At 41.0% G+C, this 11,775-nt stretch overlaps 1 pseudogene; it reads left to right on the forward strand.

Annotated features, from left to right (window-relative positions):
* The window catches only part of LOC110285333 (uncharacterized), a 104,544-nt pseudogene extending 92,978 nt beyond the window's left edge, over positions 1 to 11,566 (forward strand).
* The last annotated feature ends 209 nt before the right edge of the window (positions 11,567 to 11,775 follow it).

The raw sequence follows: 11,775 nt of genomic DNA on the forward strand, positions 1-11,775 counted from the left end.
TGGTTAGGGAGTCAAGTCTATGTGAGTTCTTACTGACCCAGGTGGGTTGACTCTGTGGATCTTGTTGTGTCCTTGACCCCTCTGGCTCCCCCAATCCTATCTTCCACTCTTCCACTTCTGCAAGACTCTCTGAGCTCCATCTGATGTTTGGCTGTGGGTCTCTGCAACTGACTTCATCTGCTGCTTCATGAAGCTTCTCAAGAGACAGTTATGCTAGGTTTCTGTCTACAAGCATAGCAGAATATCATGAATGTTGTCTGGTGTTGGCTTTCTCACATGGTATGGGGCAATCATTTCTTGGCTGTTTCCTCAGTCTCTGCAGTATCTTTATCCCTGCCCATCTTATAGGCAAGACAAAGTTTGGGTTGAAGGTCTTGCAGGTGGATTGATGTGTACCTGGAAACAAAACAAGATAACACATGAAAGCAAAACAAAACTTTTTCAGAGTACTGGTGTAAATAAAATAAAGTCTCTGATCTTCACATCTAATGGCACACAGCTGAGTATTTACCTATAAATTGAAATGAGTTGATCTGCCTAAAGTTTAGAAGACATGGCTCCCTAAAGGTGTGCATTCATGGAAGTCAGGAAAGACAGTGCTGACATTCTGACTCTCAGTATTCTTGCTGTCTTAATATATAGAATTTTTTTCCATTTATTCCAGATACCTCAACATTCTACACATATTTGAAAATGTTTTTCAGGGTTTAGAAATTCTTCTTGCTTTCCTCTACTGCTCTGTTAATTTCATCCTATTTCTAAAATTATTTTACATTTTCACAAAGCACATAATATGTTAGCAATATAATCTAAGCAAATGTCAGTATACTGAAGCATTTGATTTAATAGAAAATAAAGTACTTTCAAGAAAAGTTTTCTTGACATCTTGTTAAAATAAAATTAATTACAGTTATATCAAATGTTCCAAAGGAAAGTGTTACAGCCATTGCAAAATACTCAAATTTTCACTAGAGGACAAGTTGAATGAATTTTAAATATTTTAAAATATCAAATTATGAAGATATGTTCTTCCTTCTTTATGGAGACTGTAATATGCTACAGTAAGAGGAGGTAATAGAAGCTGCTACATTTGTATTGAGATAAATGTTATGAATTTGACTGCCATAAAATAGATGCAAGTATGGAAGACATATACTTTATTGGAGAGACAACTTAGAATATATAAGTCACTTTTTATGGTAATGATAATTTAACCACATTGTGAACTCAGTTCATGGATGCTCAATTTACATACAACAAATTGACCAGTTTTCAATGTATACTTCTTATATTTTTTTTGAAAATAGAATTGATTATGTCCCTACTGCTCCAAGAAGGAAACAAACAAGCAAGCAAACAAACAAAAAGCACATGAAAACAAAAACCAAAACAAAACCAAAAAAGTTTTTTATACCCTCATTTACTGGTCTACTTAACTATGTTGGAGTGGATCTTGGTTCTTTCTAACTTGGAGTCACCATAAATAAACCCTTATTACCACTCATGAGCACATCTCCCTGCGGACATAATTGGTGTTGTTAGTTGAATGGTATGATGTTTTGAAGAGCTAATTATGTCTTAATATAAAAATGTGCATATTCAGCCAGGCGTGGTGGCTCACGCCTTTAATCCCAGCAGTGGGGAGGCAGGGACAGGTGGATTTCTGAGTTTGAGGCCAGCCTGGTCTACAGAGGGAGTTCCAGGACAGCCAGGGCTACACAGAGAAACCCTGTCTCGAAAAACAACAACAAAAACAATAAACAAACAAACAAACAAACAAAAAACAACAACAAAAAAGTGCATATTTGACTTTTCAAGAAATCTGGCAAATTAAAAGTGATTATTGTGTTTTTGGATTTTTTTTTTATCCCTAATGCATGAGACTTCCATTTTCTTTACTTTTAAAAAAATATGTTATTTCATGGGTGTAAGTGTAATGTCTGCTTGTTTGTATGTAAACTTAGTGGAAGCCTGTTGCACAAGGATATCTCGAAGAAAGCATAGTATGCCTTAGCAATGGAAGCTTGGGTGCTTGTAAGCAATTACGCAGTGTTGAGAACAAAAGTCGGGACTTCTGCAGGAATATCAAGTGCTCTTAATCACTGAACTGTCTCTCCAGCTTCTTTATATTTTTATTAGTATTCACAGTGAGTTTTTTTTTTTTTTTTAGTTTTAGCTTTCCTACTAAAATTTATTGTGATTACTGATTTGTTTTAAAAATGCATCTAATTTTTCTTTTGATTCAAATATGGAAAGTGTATTATTATTAAAAATTGTTTAACTAGAATTTCAAAGTATTTGAGAGTAATGGATGTATGATGAAATTCAAATTTTAAAGCCTTATTTACAAACCTATTATTAGAAGGAAAAAGACTTTCAAAATAAAAGAACATAATTAGCTCAAATTAGCCTGAAACATAGAGCCACGTGATGTATTCTGTTGCATGCAGCTGAACCTGGGAAATGGAAAGAAGGGTAGGAATGAGCACTCTATTATCTTACAGCCCATCTCGAGATCCAAAAATCTGCTTAGAGGAAGAGAAGGCGGCCTACTACTCACATTCTTAGTAAATTCTCGTTTTAATTCATGTATTTTTGAAAGACTAACAAGTGTGGTGCTGAAGAGGGAAAGGAATTAGTTGCTGCTTCTAAGAGATAGAAAGGAAACCTGAGCCTGATAGATTTGTATCATCCTAAGGATAAATTGAATGTTCCTCTTCAGCATCATGCTGGGCCAAGAGGAAAGTGAAGCAGGGGTATACATCTCTTCTCTTTGTAAGCATCCTGGGGAGATCAGAGCCTCTGCTTCCCTGGCCTGTCTAAGTAAATACTGTCTAAGTATAAAGCTGGGATAAGCTTAAAGATAAGATACACCTAACATTTTCTTTGCCTGTATTTGCCACGTGTCAGCTGCTTTGAATAAATTAGCATGCACACCAAACATGTTCCATATATTAACCTCATTTTGTTCCTGAAACTGTCTGTGAATTAAGGATCTCCCTAAGAGCCCTGTCTCACACAGCAAAGCAAGTAAATAACAGAAAGATTCCAGTGGGTTGTTTCAGGCTACCTAGATGGAAAGTGGAGAGGTGAGGATTTGAGCAGCGGTTCTTCTCTCTCAGTTTCCCGTGTGTTTCCACCATTTACAGAGGTGTTTGGATGTGCTTTCTTACTAACCATACCTTAGTGGTTTTGTTGTAAAGTTTTTTAAGTCAGTTAAAGCTCTCCTTCTGAGTGACACTTTAAATTTCTGTCTGTTTAATATATATGTATATGTGTGTATGTATACACATACACACATATATGTATATGATGTATATGATATATATATGTATATGCATATACACACAAGCATACACACACACACACACACACACACACACACACTCACATACACACACACACACACACTAAATAGGAAAGAAGACCTGAACCCAATTTTATTGAATATTCAGGTCCTCAACTACAAGTTAATGTGGATCTAATGTGGTGGCCTTTCAGTTATCCTGGGTGCCAGAATCACCCTGAGCATGTGTTAAAGGTCACACAGTCCAGGACTCACACATTCTGACAGAGTGAGATTTATTTTATGAGATCCACAATCTTTTTACTTAATTTCTGTCTTTAAACTCTTTGCTTTTTTCACCATAAGAAAAATGTACTTATTGTGAAGTCACTGACCACATCTGTCTAAGTCAGGTTCACTTCAAAAAGTACCCAACGAGGCCCAAGGTCTACTCCAGCACTGATGGCTGGAGACATGGATGCCTGCAAACTTTGCTTTCTCCCTCTGTTCTGGAAGTCTTTTGAAATAATTTCTTGTAGATGTTACCTACCTTAGAAGATTTTATATGCTTGGAATCTTCAAACAGCATACTTGTGTATGGCTTCCACAGTTAAAGCTGTGTGTTTATGAATCATTGAATAAATGAAATAAAGAAGGCTGTACAATATGTAAAATATTATTGTAAGTGCTTTGATAGACATGAAGGTATTCCTAAGTGAGATCCGAGTCTCTCATCTTGACTGCCATATTATTAAACCAATTAATCCCAAAGAAACAGGAATCTCCAGTAAATCTAATGATGGAGGCAGAGAAAGGGCAAGGCCTAACAGAGCCTCCAGTAGCTTAGAGATTTTCAAGTTGTCTGCCTACCTTATAGGATGTGTGAGTGAGCCCTTGCATACATCACAGTCAGTAGGGAAATAAAATGTGAATAGGTAAGATTGGAAACTTGGTTCCTCTGGGCTTCCAGCTGGATCAGACTTCTAGAGGGTATGATGCTGTGCAGTTTACTGCCAGGATATTTAAATACAGTACAATTTGAGAAAAAGTTTTCTGGTCTAATACCATCCTGAGAGTACAAGGTAACATAAAAACTCATCTCAATGTGCATGTCACTTCCTCCAAGAAGATGGGATCTAGAGACAGGGATACATGTATTATCTTAAGGACTCAAGGGATGATCTTGCATGGTCATACAGATAGCATAGAAGTGATTTGGGCTATAAACAACCTCCAGTCTTGGCTGGAGGAGGGGAATCCCTTGGTAATACAGATAATGTAAGGGTCATTTAGACTACTAGCCATCTCTAATCCAGGTTGTAGGAACTTGAGATGGCCTGGCCCAGCAGATAACACAGATCACCGGATTATTAGTCACCCCTGATTTCCAGCTTTTGGAATGGAAAAACAGGGCATATGTCTTTCCTTTTGAAAGAACAGATCTATGTGCTTAACATTTCTGGTTTCTCTTGTGATTTGTGGGCTTGAAGATCTTCATGCTCCCAAAAAATGAGAGTGAAGTCCAGACAAGAATGGGTCAATGATTGTGAGGACCACACTTTGTCTAAACTGCTTAGTTATGCATATACCTTGCCTTCTATTTAAACCTTACCTTCATCTCAGGATCAAAAATGAGCTGGGGGGGAGGGGCATTAGCTCTGTCCCTCTTCCAAATGTCACAATTTTGAAGAATCTCTTTATTCTGCTTTCCACTCTCAATTTGGCTCTTTTAACTGGCTTACTGAGGACAGGTGGTCTAACTTGGCTTGTTGGACCATTGGCTGCTACCCCTAAATGTGGTCACCTTATCTGATGGCTCACTTCAGGAAAGGCTCATTTCAGGAAAGTCAATAGATGTCTCAGCCATGATCATGAGATTAATATTATGCCCTGTACTGGATAGTTGTATATCAACTTGAGTCAAGGTAAACTCATCTGAGCAGGGGGGACCACAATTAAATAAACATCTCCACCTGGGATCTGTCTCAAGTTGGGCCAGTCATCCATTGGCCATGGCCTCACATTTCTGCTTATCTTTATCCCTGTGCATCTTGTAGGCTGGACAAATCTTGGGTTAAAGTTTTTGTGGGTGACTTGATGTCCCTCTCCCTCCACTGGGAGTCCTGCCAGGTACAGGAAATGGCCACTTTAGCTGCTGGGAGTCTCAGCTAGGATCGCCCCAATAGATTCCCAGGAGCCTCCCTGATCCAATGAATCTGGCTAGTCCCAGAGATGCCCCCACTCATTTCCATTCTCACTCCAGGCCTTTACAGCCTCCCTCTCCTCACACCTGATCCTCACCCCCATACAGCTCCTCATACTCTCTTCTAGCCAGTTCCTTCCTTCCATCTACCTTCTATATCTATTTGACTTCCACTCCTGAGTGAGATTCATAAATCCTCACTTAGCCTCCTTATGACTCTATTTCTTTGGGTCTGTGGATTGTAGCATGGTTATCCTGCACGTTTCCATCCCATGAGAGAGAGCTAACCCCTGAAACTATGAATGATAGTCAGCTATGTGATAGGCACATGGGAGCCTAGCATAATTGTTTCCTGAGAGGTTTCACCGAACCTCTCTTGGAAAGAGATGAGGAGACCCACACTGAAACATCAGCCATAGCTTGGGAAGTGCTGTGGAAAAGTGGGGGAAGAATTAAGCCAGCCTGAGAGGGCAAGAACACCACAAGAAGCCCTACAGAGTCAACTAAGCTGGGCACATTGGGTCCTCACAGAGACTGAACCACCAACTAGAGTATGAAAGGGCTGGACCTAGCACCCCTACATACTTATAGCAGATGTGCAACTTGGTTTTCATATAGGTCCCCTAACAATTAGAGTGGGGGCTGTCTCTGACTCTATTTTCTGCCATTCAATCTCCTTCTCCTACCTGGGCTTCCTGGTTGGGCCTCAGTGGAAGAGGTTGTGCTTGGCTGTAAAGAGAATAAATAAATAAATTAATTAAGAAAACTCCTCTATAAGATCAGGCTGTAGGCAAACTTGCAAGGCATTTTCTTCCTTAATGATCAATGTGGGACAGTCTGGTACTATCCTTAGGCTGGTGGTCCTAAGTTCTATAAGAAAGCAGGCTGAACCAGCCATGATGACTGAGGCAGTAAATAACACCCCTCCATAGTCTCTGCATCAACTCCTGCCTCCAAGTTTGATTTTCTGTCCTGCTTCAGTTCCTGTCCAGACTTGTTTAAATGGTGGAAGTGTTATTTGAAATGGTGAGTGAAATAGACCCCTTTTCACCCCAAGTTGCTTTTGGTCATCACAGCAAAAGAAAGCCTAAGATAGGTTCTCTGCCTACTTTGGCCCATTCATCACCTTTTGCTTATTAATCACAAAACTGGTCATAATTATCATACAAAATTTTTTTCTCTTATTTTTTTCTCAAATAAAAGGCCATGTGGTCAGATATGGTTTGAATTTGGACCAACTAGTATGAGGAGCTACAGCTCTCATATAACTTCCAAATTAGTTTGTTTTCTAAGGAAAGAGAGAGAGAGAGAGAGAGAGAGAGAGAGAGAGAGAGAGAGAGAGAACATAAGCCAAATCACTTACAGTCCCTTGTGTGAGGTTTATTATAACAGTTCCAGTAATTTATTCATACTTGACTACATGCTTTAAAATATGAATTTGAAGCTCCTTCAATCAAGAAGTAGAGTATTTCTTGCCCCTGCAATCTAGATTGGCCTTTTGAATTGTATTGGAAATCAGAATGAGTAACGGTGACATTTTGCTAGTGCCAGGTCTAAGGATTAAGAGGCTTGTCACACTCCCACCAGCTCTCTGGAAAACCTGCTACCACAGTGTGAAAAGGCACAGGCTTGCCTGGAGGGTGATAAACAGGTCCTGCCAAGAGCAGCCACGCATAGCGCAGATCAGCAGAATCATTCTGTTAATCCATAGATTTGGGACAGTACAAAAATGCTAATTGCTATAAGCTATTGAGTTGTGGCTTAGTAGGTAATAGTTTAAAGAGTGGTGACTGATACTATACTTGCAGCCTCAGATGTGACAGTCAAAATGTCATTTATGCTTCCATTTAATTGATAAACAGAAATAAAAAGCCACTGCAGATAGAAAGTGTAATGGGAGTAAATCCAACTCTCAATACAAGAAGCTACAAATCACATTGTAGAATATGGGGATCCAGGGAGGGATTGTAAACAGGAGACGGTAATCAATGTAAGAGACTCTAGACTGTCTTTTTCCTTCCCTCCTTCTTATTTTATTCATTCTTCCTTCCTCCCTTTCTTCTTTCTATCCTTCCATCCTTATATCCTCTCTTTACCCCTCTTAAAACTCACACCTGGTACATCCTAGGGATGCTTGCCCCTCTCTCCTTTTCCCTCTGATTTCTGTTTACTCTCCTGGCACTCTCTTCTTGGGTCTACCTATATCTGATTCTCCCTCACCCACCTCCTTATCACCTTTCCCTTCTGGTTCCCTCCCTCCATCCACTACCAATGACAGTATTTTCTTAACAATTTTTTATTAGACATTTTCTTCATTTACATTTCAAATGCTATCCCAAAAGTTCCCTATGCCCTCCCTCTGCCCTGCTCCCCTATCCACCCACTCCTGCTTCGAGGCCCTGGAATTCTCCTTTACTGGAGCATATAATCTTTGCAAGACCAAGGAGCCTCCCCTCCCAATGATGGACAACTAGGCCATCTTCTGCTACATATGCAGTTAGAGACACAAGCTCTGGAGGTACTGGTTAGTTCATATTGCTGTTCCTCCTATAGGGTTACAGACACCTTCAGCTCCTTGGGTACTTTCTCTAGGTCCTCCACTGGGGGCACTGTGTTCCATCCTATATATGACAGTGAGCATCTACTTCTGTATTTGCCAGGAGCTTTCATAGCCTCAAAAGAGACAGCTATATCAGGGTCATGAGCAAAATCTTGCTGGCATAGGCAATAGAGTCTGTGTTTGGTGGCTAATTATGGTATGGATTCCAGGGTAAGGCAGTCTCTGCATGGTCCTTCCTTCTGTCTCAGCTCCAAACTTTGTCTCTGTAACTCCTTCCAGGGGTATTTTGTTCCCAATTCTAAGGAGGGACAAAGTATTCACATTTTGGTCTTCCTTCTTCTTGATTTTCATGTGTTTTGCAAATTGTATCTTAGGTATTCTAAGTTTCTGGGCTAATATCCACTTATCAGTGAGTGCATATCATGTGTGTTCTTTTGTGATTGGGTTACCTCACTCAGGATGATATCCTCCAGTTCCATTCATTTGCCTAAGAATTTTGTAAATTCATTGTTTTTAATAGCTGAGTAGTACTCCATTATATAAATGTACCACATTTTCTGTATCCATTCCTCTGTTGAGGGACATCTGGGTTCTCTCCAGCTTCTGGCTATTATAAATAAGGCTGCTATCGACATAGTGGAGCATGTGTTCTTATTACCAGCTGGAACATCTTCTGGGTATATGCCCAGGAGAGGTATTGCTGGATCCTCCAGTAGTACTATGTCCAAGTTTCTGAGGAACCGCCAGACTGATTTCCAGAGTGGTTGTACAAGCTTGCAATCCCACCAGCAATGGAGGAGTGTTCCTCTTTCTCCATATCCTCTCCAGCATCTGTTCTCACTTGAATTTTTTATCTTAGCCATTCTGACTGGTATGAGGTGGAATCTCAGGGTTGTTTTGATTTGCATTTCCCTGATGATTGAGGATCAATGCCAGTATTATTTCCCCATCTGAGTGAGAGTAATGCATCCTCCCTTCAGCCCTCCTTCTTTATAAGTTTCTTTGGGTCTATGAATTGTACCAGGGGTATACTGTACTTTAAGGCTAATATATACTTATTAGTGAGTTCATACCATGCATTTCCTTTTGGGTCTGGGTTACCTTACTCAGGATATTTTCTAGTTCCATCCATTTGCCTGCAAATTTCATGATGCCCTCATGTTTAATAGCTGAGTAGTATTCCATTGAGTAAATAAACCACATTTTCTGTATTTGGTTGAGGGGTATCTGAGTTGTTTCTAGTTTCTGGTTATTATGAACAAACTGCTATGCACATACTGGAACTTAAGGGAATCTATCTACAAGGGCAACTCTAGTTAATATTCCTAGCAGAGGGTGATGCATCCTGAAGTGACTATCTCCAGCAGCAAGGCAGAACTCCCAATCGAGGGAACAACACTCACCCACCCACCCACCCATAAATTCTTTGACCTAAAAGTTATGCTGCCTGCAAGAAGTGCAAAACAAAGATCTCATGGAGATTTAGAGACTGGCCACCCAATGACTGGCCCAAATTGAGATCCAGCCTGTCTTAATCAGGGCTTCCATTCCTACACAAATATCATGACCAAGAAACAAGTTGGGGAGTAAAGAATTTATTCAGCTTACATTTCTACCTTGCTGTTCATCACCAAAAGAAGTCAGAACTGGAACTCAACCAGGTCAGGAAGTAGGAGCTGATAAAGAGGCCATGGAGGGATATTACTTACTGGCTTGCTTCCCCTGGCTTTCTCAGCTTGCTTTCTTATAGAACCCAGGACTATCAGCACAGGTATGGCACCACCCACTATGGGCTAGGCCCTCCCTCCTTGATTACTAATTGAGAAAATGCCTTACAGCTGGATCTCATGGAGGCATTTTCTCAAGGGAGGCTCCTTTCTCTGTGATAATTCCAGCTTGTATCAAGTTGACACTCAAAATCAGCCAGTACACATCCCATGGATAAGAACCAATCACTTATACTATTAATGATACTCGACTTTTCTGGCAGACAGGAAGCTAGCACAACTGTCCTTTGGTGAGGCTCTACCCGATAGCTGACTGAAACAAATGCAGAGAAGCTGCAGCTAAACACTAGACAGAGCTCAGGAAGCCTTGTGGAGGATTTGGGGGAAAGATTGAGGAACCTAGAGGGGGTAGGTTCTCTACAAGAAGACCATCAGAGTCAACTAACCATTGGTGAATCTCAGAGAATGAACCACTAACTAAAGAGCATACAAAGGCTGGGCCTAGGCCACTCCACATATGTATCAGATGTGCAGCATGGTCTACATGCAGGTTCTTCAACAACTGTGGCAGGAGTTTACCTTGACTCTGTTGCCTGTTGGTGGATCCTGTTCCCCCAATTGGGCTGTGCTTGATTGGCCTCAGTAGGGGACAATTTATCTAGTCCTGCAGTGACTTGAGGAATATTTTACAATAAAATTGAGGATTCATTTTGCAATTAAAAACTATACCAGGTGTCTCTTAAATTCTTGCCAAATCAAGTTTATGCATAAGGGCTTTCCACAAGACAACAATTGTTTAGGCACATCCAATGATTTGGATAAAGATTATAAAGTTCTAAAAGACCCTTGCTTTTCCAGTTTATGCCAAGGAATTACCATTTGTGGGGATATCCCAGGAGAAAGAGGCTTCCTGTGCCAAGGACCTGTGAAACTTTCACTAATTCCTGTGAATGGAATGCCTACCAACATGGGGGCACCTGCCATAAAGACCCTGAGTACCCTGTCTGTATCTGTGCCGCTGGGTATGCTGGAAGATTCTGTGAAGCAGATCATAATGAGTGTGCTTCCAGCCCTTCCCACAATAGGGCTGTGGGCCAGGATGGAATCTATGGTTACTCCTGCTTCTGTGGATACCAAGGTAGGCATTGTGACTTTGAAGTGGATGAAAGCATTTCTGATCCCTGAATGCATGAGGCAGGATGCCTTAATGACATCGGACGTTACATGTGTGTCTGTCCTCAGAAGTAGTCTGTCGTGAACTGTGAGTTGGAAATTGATGACTGTGGATCCCAGCTGTGTTGTCATGGTGTCAGGATGCTTCTGGAGCTCACTGCTGTGACGCTGCACCTGGATTCCTTGGAGACCACTGTGAACTCAACTTTGATGAATGTGCCAGTCAGCCATGTCTCCCCGGAGGTCTATGTGTGGACAGAGGAGACAACTACTACAGTGACTGCACAGGGAGTGAATTCACAGGGACACACAGTGAGACTTTGATGCCTTATTGTTAATCAAAACCTTGTCACAATGATACAACATGGGCAGTCACTGCTGACAGCTATATTTGTCAGTGCTGGCCTGGACACACAGGTGCCCTGTGTGAGACGGACATAAATGAATACAGTGGCAACCCTTGCCAATTTGAGGGGCAATGTGCTAAGCTTTCCTCAGAGGGTCAATAGGGATATTTTGCAGGCCTGCCTTCCTTCTTCAACTACCTTGGAACCTCAGGCCATTTGTATCTGTCAGATTGGATTCATAGAAAGGAGCCTAGCATAACTGTCCTCTGAAAGGCTCTGCCCAGCAACCAACTGGAACAAATTCATTGGTTGGGGGAAAGATTGAGGAACCCAGAAAGGATAAGGACTCCACAAGACCATCAGTGTCAAATGACCTGTACCCTTTGGGTTTCCCCAGAGACTGAACCACCAACCAAGGAGCATAAAAAGGCTGAACCTAGGTTTCCTGAATATATGTAGCAGATGTACAGCTTGGTCTT

This window comes from Mus caroli, unplaced genomic scaffold (genome assembly GCF_978045245.1).
Source record: "Mus caroli unplaced genomic scaffold, Mus_caroli_1 scaffold_20, whole genome shotgun sequence".
NCBI lineage: Eukaryota > Metazoa > Chordata > Mammalia > Rodentia > Muridae > Mus > Mus caroli.